This window comes from Mauremys reevesii, linkage group 1 (assembly GCF_016161935.1).
Source record: "Mauremys reevesii isolate NIE-2019 linkage group 1, ASM1616193v1, whole genome shotgun sequence".
Classification (NCBI taxonomy): Eukaryota; Metazoa; Chordata; order Testudines; family Geoemydidae; genus Mauremys; species Mauremys reevesii.
The window spans coordinates 18,528,129-18,541,102 of NC_052623.1; the positions used below are offsets into that span (position 1 = coordinate 18,528,129).

At 43.1% G+C, this 12,974-nt stretch overlaps 1 protein-coding gene across 3 annotated transcripts in view; it reads left to right on the forward strand.

Moving 5' to 3' along the window:
- Positions 1-12,974, forward strand: part of GDPD5 (glycerophosphodiester phosphodiesterase domain containing 5) — a 318,308-nt gene that overhangs the window by 89,853 nt on the left and 215,481 nt on the right. The window contains exon 3 of one of the 3 annotated variants that reach the window (XM_039496991.1): positions 10,369-10,600. The exons of the other annotated variants lie outside the window; for them this stretch is intronic. The gene's annotated coding sequence lies outside the window, so the exon portion shown is untranslated. The remainder of the gene's footprint in view (positions 1-10,368; positions 10,601-12,974) is intronic. 3 annotated transcript variants of the gene reach the window in all.

A 12,974-nucleotide genomic window follows, 5' to 3' on the forward strand; every position in this document is an offset into this window, starting at 1 on the left:
GATAGCAATGGGAAAGGAAAACTTGCTGCTAGCTGACATTGAGTGACTGTAGAAGAATGCGCATGCCACTTTCACGCGGTGAAGCAATTTACTGCATTCCTTCCATAAGGTACCTTTCCAACTAAATTAGCTTTAGAAACTTCTAAATAACTTCCCTCCTGTGTTTTGATTTTTTTTATCTCTGAGGATAATTTGCAGTCACCTTTTACACCATTCTGACTCCTTAAGAGGAGAAATTATCATTTGCTGGTTAGAAATGTGTCTTGGGATCCAATGCATCCCAGTTTTTAATTTCACAGGGTCGAGTGATTTGTTTTACATCTGTTTTGAAATGGGCAGTTAAGTGGGGCTGCTAGAGAAGCTGGAATCTAGAAGGTGTGGTGATGTCGAAGAGATATTGGTCAGGAAATAAAATATAGAGGGTGCATTTTGTCACAGTAGAAAAGTTAGCCAGTTAATGTCTGTTAGGGGACATCTACACTGCAATTAAAAATCCATAGTTGGCCTGTGCCAGCTGACTTAGGTTCATGGGGCTCAAGCTTACAGGCTCTTTAATTTCGGTGCAGATGTTTGGGCTTGTGCTGGAGCCTGGTTTTTAGGACCCTGCGAGGTGGGAGGGTTCCAGGGGCTGCAGCCCAAGCCCAGATGTCTACACCATAATTAAACAGCCCCTTAGCTTGAGCCCTGTAAGTCCCAGGTGTCTAATTGCAATGTAGACATACCCTTAAATCCCAATTTATGCTTTGTTTACTCCTTTCATTTCTCTTAGTTTGGAGAAACTTTCTTGGTTGGGTTTATGGTTTATTTCACTTTTTTTTTTCTATTTGCTGGTTCATTATGATGTCGTCTCTGGGATTACAACACGGTAAGATGATGGCTTTACATTTTTAAAAAAAAATCAGTTGGATTGGTATCTTAATAGCCTAACACTTGTGTTGAATAAGTGTTGTAAAGATTCTAGGTTGTAAACAAAGCTATTTCCAGGAGAACGGCATGGCCGCATAGAACTTGATAGTTGTAATCAAGAATTTTCAGTTCTTCTGTTCCTGAAATGGAAGCCTTTACCATTTGAGTGAAAGGAGAATCTTCTGAAAGCTATGTTATAAGTCTTAATACTAGTTGAACTAAAGTCTCACTTCCCTCTAATGGATGAAAATACTCAGTGGGCCAAAACCTGGCCCTACTGCCGTCTATGGGAGTTTTGGCATTGACTTGACTGGGGTGTTGGGATGTGGCCCAGGGTCTCAGTGACCTTTTGTAGTCCCGTGGTGATGCTGCTCCTGCGAGGCGCTGAGTGTCTTTCATTGCCATTGTACCAATATTCGCCCTGTGTTGACTTTGCTTGAGGAGGCTCAGTGGGTAGAGTACCCCTCTGGGAATCGGAGGTTGTAGTCCCAAGTTTGACTAGCTATGTGACTCTGAGCAAGTCACTTAACCTCCGTGTGCCTGTTTCTCCCTCCAGTAAAATGGGGCTCATAACGCTTACGGGCCTTCTTAAAGTGCTGTCAGATCTCGGGATGGTAAGTGCTGTATAAGAAAATGTCATAGCCGTATCTACTAATGGGGCCACACAAAGCCCATTTGAGATGTTAAACCAGCCTTTGAGGAACCCAGTGGATTGCTCTACAGGCTGAAAAAGTGACCTTCCATAATGACTGTCCCTTCTCGATTCTCCAAGTAATGCTCGGCAAATAATCCATATTAAATAGTAAAAATGTCACGGAAAATCTGATGTGACTGTTGGATTAACAGTAAACCAATGGATTTTCACTCTGATTGTCAATAAACCTGAAATACTCTTTGAGAGACCCTCATGGCCATAGGGTTTTGACCTTGCTGTAGAGTCTGGAAGAGCCTGCTAACTCCATTTACGTGGGTATGGGCTTTTTTCAACGTTGACTCCACTTTGGTTTCTAATGAACATAGGAGAAATCATAAAAAGCCTTTAAAAAAAACAAACAAACAAGACACCCAGCACAGCCTTTCTTGACAATCTAGATGGTCACAGTAATGGCTTGATCTGAAGAGCAGGTGTCTGTGAATGTACATCCATCCCTATTTTCAATTTGATTAGGTTTTTTTTCTTAATGGGAGACAGTGAACATACAAGACATCAGTAGAGTCTGGTTTGTCCACTGATTTCTATAAACAATAATAAACGGCAGGGGAGGGATGTGTTGACTTTTCTCATTCACTCCTTTCTATGCATGATTATTTGGTCTGCTTTCTAATCTTTATTATGAAGCAGTAGATGTCCCACACACCTGGCACTTTTTTTAGTTATTCATTTGAAGACTCGTGTTCTCCAACCTCAGCAAGATTTCTTTTATAAATGGAACACTCCATAGTAGGTTCTGTAATGACCTACGTGGACTAAGGTGGATACAAGGTTTTGTTGTTGCTTGGAGAGACTCTTATTCTGGAAAAGCTTTGCACAAATTGCTCTGTAAATAACCCCAACTCTAATATCTAGCCTTCTCTCATGACCTAGTATTTAATAATAGTTATTTTTTTTAACCCTTTTATGTAGGTCATATGATGCCACAGCACTGAGCAAGTTGGAGTTAACTTCTTATTCTTGCCAGATGTAATCGTAACATTCCCTGCCACAAATCTTCCATTCAAGTAAACTCCGCTGACGAGATTGCTTCTGCATTTCTGCACCACAGAACTAGACACATTTTTCCTGTTAGTGCTGTACTAGCGCCATCTGGAACAGCCTCCCCCACTGTTTGCACCTAATTAACTCTGACTAATATTTTCCAATCCCCTCTCTCTATTCCATGGTTTGACTCTAATAAAAACAAGTAAAACCTTGGTCCTGGAGCCACCCAGTTTCCTTTCCTTTCATCTTCCTGCCACCCAATTTTTAATTCAGTCTCCCACTTTCATTTTTATCTTCACTCCATGGCCCTTGTCTTTGATTTTCTTTGTTTTGTTTTGTTTTTTGTTAGTCTGCCCCCTGGACCATCTTCTTAACCCCTTCCCTTCCCCCCCCCCCCCAAAAAAAAAAATTTAAATTTTTTTTTTTCCATAACCTGGACCTCCCCACTTCTTGAGGCAAGTCCCATCTCCATCGCTTTCTTTCCTCTCTTCCTGGGCTGACCACCCTTTACCTCAGGGTCTGTCTAGTCTGAATATTGGCAGACTGTGGCACATGAGGCTCAAGTGCCCTCAGGCTCCAGGGAATGCTAAATCCCATGTGAATTAGAACGGAGTCACAGTAATAAAGGTGAGTGCATGGGTGGTGACTATTGCGGCCAAGGTGGAAGTACTGTGAACATCTGTTTTCATTCTATTTCCCCACCCCCTACTTTCCCTGACCTGATAGGGATCCGGAAAAACTGGAAACCTTGCAAGAGTCCTTGAGATTTCCCACTCAATTTAACACACGCATAAGTACTCTTGTGGGCGCTTAACCAGACTAATCCTTTAGAACTTCCTCCTTGACCAAAATTCCCCCCCTTCTGTTATGTTGATTGACTTCCAATATCCACCCCAGAAGTGGCTGCAATTTTGTGCGTGTGTGTGTAATCTTTAGGGATGAATGTAGCTATGGAAATTAATAATAATTTTTTGGTGCTGGTTCCATATTTGCAGTAAAATGGCTTGTTAACAGAGCCAGATGAAGCCACTATTGCTTTTCTTTCCTGCCCAGTGATGATACTTCTGCCCAAGGTGATCCTAGGTATTTCCCTTTTCTGGGCGTACAATACAAAACGTCACCACTTATGAAATGAAAGAACATGTTGTTGTTGAGGCACTGTAGGTCTAGGTTTTCCCTGTGGCCTGGTTTATTAGCACTCAGTGAACACTTCTTATATAACTGATTTTTCAGTCTGTTACCTTGGGAATTGTCCCTCGTTAAATATTTTATTTTCCAAATCCATTGAGTTGTCACAGGCTGTTAGAAATTCAGCTTTCAGGCTCTCCCCTCCTGCGGAGGAATCTCCTTCATATCTTTGGTCTCCTCTGATCATGGCATTCTTTTTACATCCAACCTTCTTCTTCTTCCTCCTCCTCCTCCTCAGTGGCCGTGATAGATAAATTGCTGCCAGGAGTTGGAGGAGGAGCTGCTATCTACCAGCCCCCCACCTCACTCTGTGACACACCCTTCTCCTCCCAGAGCATCACTACCCACCAACACCCTGGTTCATTCAGGGCTTGTAATTTGGAAACTTTGGCCGAAGGTGTCTTGGGCTGGGCATTCAAAATCACCTGCTGCTTTAAGACATTTGGGTCCACGTCCCTTTCTTTGGACTATGAATGGCCACGAAGAACTGTTACTTGGTCAGTGTATAGTGAACTGTAAGATATTGCTGTGTTTGGGGGTCTGATGGGCTGAAACTGCTTCTTATGCATGGTCTGGCTTGTTAGGGCATCACTGTGGGGAAGATCTGAGGCTGTTCTTTTGCTGTGAAGACAGAAAATTCTAGAATGTGTGAGCCAGACTTGTATAGTTAATCTTAGCCCTACATTTCAACATTGTGTTAAATGGATGGATATAATGGATCTATTCACCGGACTAGCACTTTGCAAACTATAATTGTTAGCTATCGAAGTGTGGTGGGTGGTAATAGTTATAGATATTGTAAGATATGCCTTGGAAAACGTGAAGTATAGGAGTGTAACAGAATGGATGCTATTAAGGTTCAAGGTAATAAAAATCTCTCTTAAAATGACTGAAAGTACTTTGACTAATAACTGTTGGAGTCATATCCATCAATGAGTTTATAAATCCCTCATGGTTGTCCCTCTGGGAAGGAAAATGAAATAGTAGCTAACGTAATTGGTTTGCTGATGGTTATTTTTCCCCCCCTGAACAGGACTCTCCAGTCAGACTTGGGAGTGAACTTCAATTTATCCTGCTAAGCCAGGGAGTCTCCCTTTAATAGCTGCTTTAAAGCTATCTCTTCCCTTTTTTCAATGACTTTGGTCTCCAGTATTGGATTTGACATGACCTCTACCTGGATATAAAGACATGCTTTGAAAGGGAAGAATGTGGTCTAGACTATACTGTACTTGTAAGCTCATAAAATTAGCAATGGTTAAGGTGGTGTAGGCTAGTGCACTCTCAGCAATTCCTTACCATACTGTCCTCGACTGGCCAGTCGGAGTTCACCTGGAGCCATGAAATACCCCGTAGTGTAGGGTAGTTAGACTAAACTTGAAACTATAGTAGAACTTATAAGTAGTAACTAGTAATAATGTAGCTAGTAAGATATCTCTGATAGAGCAATGTGTATCTCTTAACACAGTGGTCCTTATATCAGGATCTGGGTTCTTCATGTTCGCAAAAGCATGCAGAAATACAAGCTGACAGAGTATGATCCTTTGTGTGCTTCACTGGTATTGTAATAACGGCTTTCCTAGTATGTATTCTCATAAAGTAAAAATGTTTAGGGCTGCAGTACCTGAAATAATTTCACATATATTGACACTTACAGTGGTAGTGCACAGTAAGGAACCAGGTCAAAGCCTGGGGTGCCAGGCACCTAAATTGCACTTGCTCTCTGAATCCACCTCAGCTACACATAAGCATATTAAACCGTTCCACTTCCAGCTGTCCTCATTATCCACCGTGAAGCCTCAGTATTTTCCTAACTGGAATTTAATCTATAAAATGCACTATTGCAAAGTCTACCTGGCGCTGTTTGCTAGGTCAGCTGACACCATTGGGCTTGATCCAAACTGCTTTAGAAAACAATGGAGTATTTCCACTGACTTCGCTGAGGGTTGGCTTGGGCCCTTCAATAAGATTTTTAAATGAGCAAATATTGCATTATGGTAACTGGGTATGCAGACACTAGCTTTCTCTCACTGTGGCAGGGTGTTATTTATGACTGGGCCTAAGGCACGGTTCTTTCTTGAGATCAAATGTACTAATGTAGGGGTTCTCAAATTGGGGGTCGGGACCCCTCAGGGGGTTGTGAGGTTAATACCTGGGGGTCGCGAGCTGTCAGCCTACACCCCCAAACCCCTTTGCCTCCAGCATTTATAATGGTGTTAAATATATAAAAAAGTGTTTTGAATTTGTAAGGGGGGTTGCACTCAGAGGCTTGCTGTGTGAAAGGGGGCCACCAGTACAAGAGTTTGAGAACCACTGTACTAATGTAAAAAGAACAGGAGCTCTTGTGGCACCGTAGAGACTAACAAATTTATTTCAGCATAAGCATTCGTGGGCTACAGCCCACTTCATCGGATCCATGCAGTGGAAAATACAGGAGGAAGAGACACACCCACCCACCCATGAAACAATGGGTATTACCATACACACTATAAGGAGAGTGGACTGTAGCCCACGAAAGCTCATGCTCAAATAAATGTGTTAGTCTCTAAGGTGCCACAAGTGCTCCTGTTCTTTTTGCAGATACAGACTAACATGGCTGCCACTCTGAAACCTGTACTGATGTAAGATCTCTGTGCCACTAGGTGGCACTACTACAGGTGAGCCATAAGTCTCTGACTGTCTCGGCACTTCAGGTTTTGAATGAAAGCTGTGGCGTTTAGCTGGGATTCAGTTCTTTTTAGAAGCTGCTTTTTATTATTTGTATGCATAAGTAAAAGCTTGTTCACCGCCTGAATGTGTCTGCCTGAAATAATTGCGATGCAGAGCTGCAAAACAAATGTATATTTGTAATGCTTTTGAGACCACGTAATGCTGGTACTTCATTAAATCTGGTCTCTAGTGTCCCAAAAAAACCTCATGTGGCACCTTAGAGACTAACAAATTTATTTGGGCATAAGCTTTCGTGGGCTGAATCCCACTTCATTGGATGCATGCAGTGGAGGGGGAGGGATAGCTCAGTGGTTTGAGCATTGGCCTGCTAAACGCAGGGTTGTGAGTTCAATCCTTGAGGGGGCCACTTAGGGATCTGGGGCAAAATCAGTCCTTGGTCCTGCTAGTGAAGGCAGGGGGCTGGACTCAATGACCTTTCATCCCTTCCAGCTCTAGGAGAAAGGATATCTTTGATGATTTGATTTGGTGCCACAAGTACTCTTCATTCTTTTTGCTGCTACAGACTAACACAGCTACCACTCTGAAACCAAAAAACCCCATGTAACTGTAGCAGCTGCAACTCTGAGAAGAGATTGTTTCAAGATTTGTACATGATCTGTTTTCAGACTTTGAAACTCGATTAATGCAAATAAAGAATAATTGATGTTTGGATCCACAGTTGCAAGTCAAGTGGGAAAATGCCTTTCTTCAATAACTCAGTATGCTGTATGATGATGTAAACAGAGTAGAAAGGAAAATGGCTCCATCCTCATTTGTGTTTTTTCTCTTTTGGGTTTTAAAAAAATGATACATGTAATGGAACAATCAAGATGGGCACATACCAAATATGGCTTGTCATGTGATCTTATTATTGTAAACTTTGTCATCCCTTGCCCCCATCCCTCTGATAGTTGCTGCAGTCATTCATTGTATCATCTCTACACGAGACTGGAAACTTTGGCACTCGGGCCACATAATGTCTAGTTGTGTGCTTTGTGCAGTGCCTTCTACGCTTTGAGTGCTAGATAACAATAACTAGAAAAGCAGGCTTTAATAATACAATTGTACCTCACAATTCCACTTGGATTTTCAGAGCATTTCTAGAAGATAGGATGGATCATCTCGGCTCAAATGACTGTTCCATCAGGTTGGGTATCTTTGTCTTCAGAAGTAGCTTATTCCTAAGTGTTTCCAAGAGAGTGGACCACTTCAGTGGAGATGGTGAAATGCACATACTCAAGTGTGTGATGGGGAGAGATTCCTGCCTCATGCTTGTGGTAATTGGATTATTCCAAGAAGCGGAAGATTGGAGTACCCTTTTCTTAAGAGGACTATAATAGTTTCAAAAGTCTTCTCATAAACGTATCCAACTTTCAAAAATAAGGTCCCGCCATAGTATTAGAATCATGACCAGCTACATTAATGAATTCTGCAAGTTGGCTATTGATTTCTCTTTCTCTTCCTCTCCTGCCCCCTCTAATTCTCCATTCCCGTGAGATTGGTCCACACAATCAGAAGCATGGCTTTACTTTGAAAAGCGTGTGTACAAAATGGGTTTCCACTTTGTCTCAATTACTCTGAATAAAATATGCTCAGTCCACAAGTGAGGGGAAAAAAGCTTTTTTCTCCCTGACAGCTCTCAAACCCAGTCAGGTATCTGTCATGCTGTCTGGAGTGGCTCATAACTGTGAGTACCTAGCTCAGGGCAGACTGTCAGAAAACAAGGGCGGACACCCCAAACTGGTGGTATGTTCTAAAATTAGATGTCCACCAATCCAGTAACACATGTGAACTCCTGGATTGCTATACCAGCCTTCCTATGGAGTCATAAACCATCCCCTTAGGCTCTCCAGTCTATCTTGCCACCCTGACAAACTGAACTTTGTGGTAAAGTTACTTAAACCTGATGTGGTGTGATTTTTAGGTTTCTCCTAGTCCCAAGAGACCAGTCACTTACCCCAGATCAATTGATACTCCGGATCTTACACCAAGGACAATGCTGGCAGCTAAATCTGTAGTAAACTAACTAAAGATTTATTAGCTAAGAAAAAGGAATGAGTTATTGAGAGGTTAAAGAGGGTAAAACATATGTACAGGTGAGTCACAGGTTGTAATTCCAAATGGTGGCAGTGATGTAATAAACTGCCAGTTTATCAGGTCTTTCAGAGTATCCAGATCATCTCTGGTGCACTTCCCTGTGAGAGTACAAACAGTCTAGAGATGAAGGATCTTTCTTTGAATCCACTTATAGCTTCTTCTGCCAGAAGCCAAGCTGGCAGTATCTCTACCCACATGGGCTTATCCTTTGAGGATAAGTGAGGATTGTACTTAGCCTTTTGACGTCTGACCACCAGGCATAATGGCCACTTGCTTTGAAATTAGCATTTTCCGTTAAAGACGTTAAGTCCTTCATTAGCATTTCCTAAGATTTCTTTGATGTGTTATTTAATTACATGAGTATGCACAATGTAAATGTTTGCTATTACATTATAACAGGAACAGATGAATGAAAACAATACAAGTAATACTCCACTAGTTTTCATTAAATTTAAACCTATGACTACACACTTGTGTATATTACTCACTTTTATCTATACTAATACACAAGTGAATTGGCCTATGATCCCGAACTGACCTGGTCTGCCAGTGTCATGGTGTCTGAAAAGCAAGTTGGGTTCTTTCAGACTTGTATGTGATTAGTTGAGATTTTGCTGGCCAGATTCTGCTGTTGATGACACTTGTTTGTGCAACGCTACTGGGTCAGTGTTGTCTGAGGTTAGGAATTGACCCTTTAGTTAGGGCTTTGCTGACAATATTCTTGATGGACATGTTGAAATAGAATCAAGCTTATGTTCCCGTAGCTAGGTCGACTTTACAGGGCTAACCAGTATGGAGTAGTAAAAAATTTTGCTTTTGGCTCTAAAGCAGACATGACACAGCTGAAGAGACGCAGGGAGTAGATTTGTTGAGTAAGTATCATTTACACTGCCAATTTTCCAACAATAACTGTACTTTAATGCTTAGTTACACAAGCTGGTTTCATCCAAATTGAACGAGAAGTGCTCGTGGCACCTTAGAGACTATCAAATTTATTTGGGCATAAGCTTATATAAATTTGTTAGTCTCTAAGGTGCCACAAGGACTCCTCGTTGTTTTTGCTGGTACAGACTAACATGGCTACCACTCTGAAACCTGTCACCCAAATTGGTTACTCAAGAGAAGAGAGCAAAAATCTAGATGAGGGCAGGGCAGAATGGAGCTCCTGCTTCGTTACACAACAGAGAATTGTATGATGGATATGTTTAAAGAATGTTTCTTGGAGCATGGAGGAGGAATTGGGGGAAATAAAGCGCTCATAATCTGTTTAAACAAGGATTTTTCCACCCTTCCCCAAACCAGGAGAACCACGTGACTGGCACTTGGTTCTCTGAATAATCATACAGCAGATGTGCAAAGAATGTGACAATAAAAAACAAACTTACTTTAATTGAAACAATAAGGCAAAATCTGTTTGCGTGTGTGTGGAGGGGGGAGGGGAGGAGGAGGAGGCATTTCTCTAGCACTTAGAAGAGTAACTAATTGCAAGGTTTGTGCTTTTCTGGCTGGTATAAAACACTTTTCAATGATGCAATAGGAAAAAATTCTCAAGAAAATCATAGAACAAACTCTACAGGAGCATGCATGACTTACCAAGGGGAAACTGTTTGTTTGTGTCTGTGTTGGGTTTAAAAATCTATTCTTGTTTAACTTCTCAATAAAACACATGCTGGAGGGCAGATTCTCTATTCTGAAGCTAGTTATAGCTAAAAGAATTCAGATTTTTCTTATTTCCAGCTAGACTAATAGTTGGGAATGTTTCTTTTTCTTAGATCTAGCCACTTATTCTTTGTGATGGAGAGAATCTCATCTGGTGTGCTTCTGCATTCAGCCTTGAGCTTTGCCTTCTTGGTATCTTGTTTCACTGTGCCCCAACATTGGTGTTGCACCTCCCTGCTGGCTGTTCTCCTCTTCCTCATTCACATCTGCCTCATTGACCTCAAAATCATCTCCTGCTGCCCAGTTTGGCTGAAGTTCTCATCACTTTGGATGTATTGCGTCATGGTGAGTTCTCTCCCAGTGCTGTCTACAGAGGATCTTCCCTAGGCAGGAGCTCTCAGAACCAGCTGGTGTCTCGATCAAGACCCAGCCTTTTCCGATGCATCGTGTGCTCCTGCTATTCATGTTGTCAAGTCTACTTTTTTTTTGAGGGTGGGGAGGTTGTAAGTGGGTCTTACTGCTCATGTTCCTTCGATGCTGCAGTTTTGCCAGGATTAACCGTCATTCCTGCCAGTGATGTCTGGCATTCCGAATGCTTGCATCTGCCCTGCTCCTCTGTGCTGCGGACGTATTCTGGAGTCTTGATTGTTTTACCATTGAGCCGTCTGTGTGTTTGCCGCGGTAATTCTGGCACGCTGTCAGTCGCTAGTGTGCAGATAACTTCTCAAAAGTGTTGCAGAAGAGGCGAGTAATTTAATTACCACTGCTCTTTAATAATGAATTATCGTAACATATAGGACCCAAAATGTGCTGGAAAGTAATGGCTCCTGCCTGAAAGAGTTGGTAATACAAGAGCAACATGCACATAAATAGCTGTAACTGACCTGGTACATGTCCCTGTAGTGCCACAGCAGCCGTTGCTCAGAGGCCATTTGTAGTGTCCTTAGGAAGACTCCCCCCAGTGGGAGATTAGCTTCTTCTAAGATGGGATGGGCAAACTTTTTGGCCTGAGGGCCACATCGGGTTTCTGAAATTGATGGAGGGAGCTAGCTGTGGCCCAGCCCCCACCCCATCTGATTTTTTTTCGCCTCCTAATGTCTCCCGCACAAGACTCCTGCCCCATCCAACCCCCCCATTCCCGCCGTGTCCCCGCCCGAGACCCCTGCCTCATCCACCCCTCCCTGTCCCCTGACCACCCCTGGGCTCCCTGCCTGTCCCCACACCCCATCCAACCCCCTCTCCTTCCTGACTGCTCCTGCGGGACCCCTGCCCCCATTCAACCCCCTCTGTTCCCCGCCCTCTGACTGCCCCGCCCCCTAGCCACACCCTCACCCCCTGACCACCACACCTGCCCTCTAGCCAACACCCCCGCTCCCTGCCCCTTACCGTGCTTCATGTAGCACCGGTGGCTGGCAGCGCTACTGCCGCGCCGCCCAGAGCACCAGGACAGGCACCATGCTGCCTGGCTGGAGCCAGCCACGCCACCGCGCAGCTCAGAGCACCGGGTCAGGCCATGGCTCTGCAAGAGCTCCACTGCCTAGAGCATTGTGCCGGTGGTGCAGTGAGCTGAGGCTGTGGGCGCGGGGGAGGAGCCGGGGTTAGCCTCCCGGGCCAGGAACTCAGGGGCCGGGCAGGAGGGTCCCACAGGCCGCATGTGGCCCATGGGCCTTAGTTTGCCCACCTCTGTTCTAAGACCTATTGTTTTCTCCTAATGGCTCATCAACCTGAATGGGCCCTTCCCAGCCACATAGATTGAACATCTTTTGCCTAGTGGGCATTCCCCAGGTGTAATAGATATCTAGTCAATATGCTTAACTTCAGATACAAAAATGGTACATGCATACAAATAGGACAGTCATATTCAGTAAATCATAACCTTTCCAATGATATCTCACATGACTTATCTTGCATAAAATACATCAGAATCATGCCATATAATAATATCACTGAAGAATATGGGGTGCAGTGTCACAGGGAGAATTAATGAAGATTGCAAATGTTTGTATACTTTCCAAGGCAAGTAATAGGGCTGAGGATCTGTAGGCTGCTGACAGTGTGCTTCCACCACTTCGTTAATAGTCTCTGTCAGGTTGAACCCATGTGAACATTTTCTTTTGCTTCAAAAAGAAACAGAGCGATCTGTTCCTTAAAGGGTGAAAGAACACCTCGCTCAGTTCTGTTCCCTCCCTGGCTTTGGGTGGAGCAGAAGAAAATTTTTTTCGGGGGGATTCATTGGAAGACCAAAGATAACTGGTTTCTGCAAATGCAGGCAAAGACTTCAGTTTGTAGGAAGAGTGAAGAATGCATTTCTGGTGTTTGCTCTGTAAAAGACTTATGGGGGTAACTCCTCCTAAATAACCTCTCACCTTCTCATCCTTCTGTTTATGCTGGGGAGGAAATTTGCCTCTTGACTTGTGAAAATCTTGAATAAAGACTTTAAAGGGAGCTAGTATATGTTGTACTTATTTACTTAGTGAGATTAAAGTCTGTTTTTCTTCTGTAATCCCTTTGAAGTGTTATCTTTGATGTTGAATTCTCATCAATTGGAGGCCAAAAAATCCCCAGGTCAGCATGTCTGTTTTGAAAATGTAAATATTTCTGGTTTTAGGAACTCGGAATGGCCAGTTATACATGAGGTTGGGGATAATTATGCATCATCCTGTTCCCTTAACATTCAGGTCATTTTTTTTTTACAACCTTGCATATTAAAGCAGATATA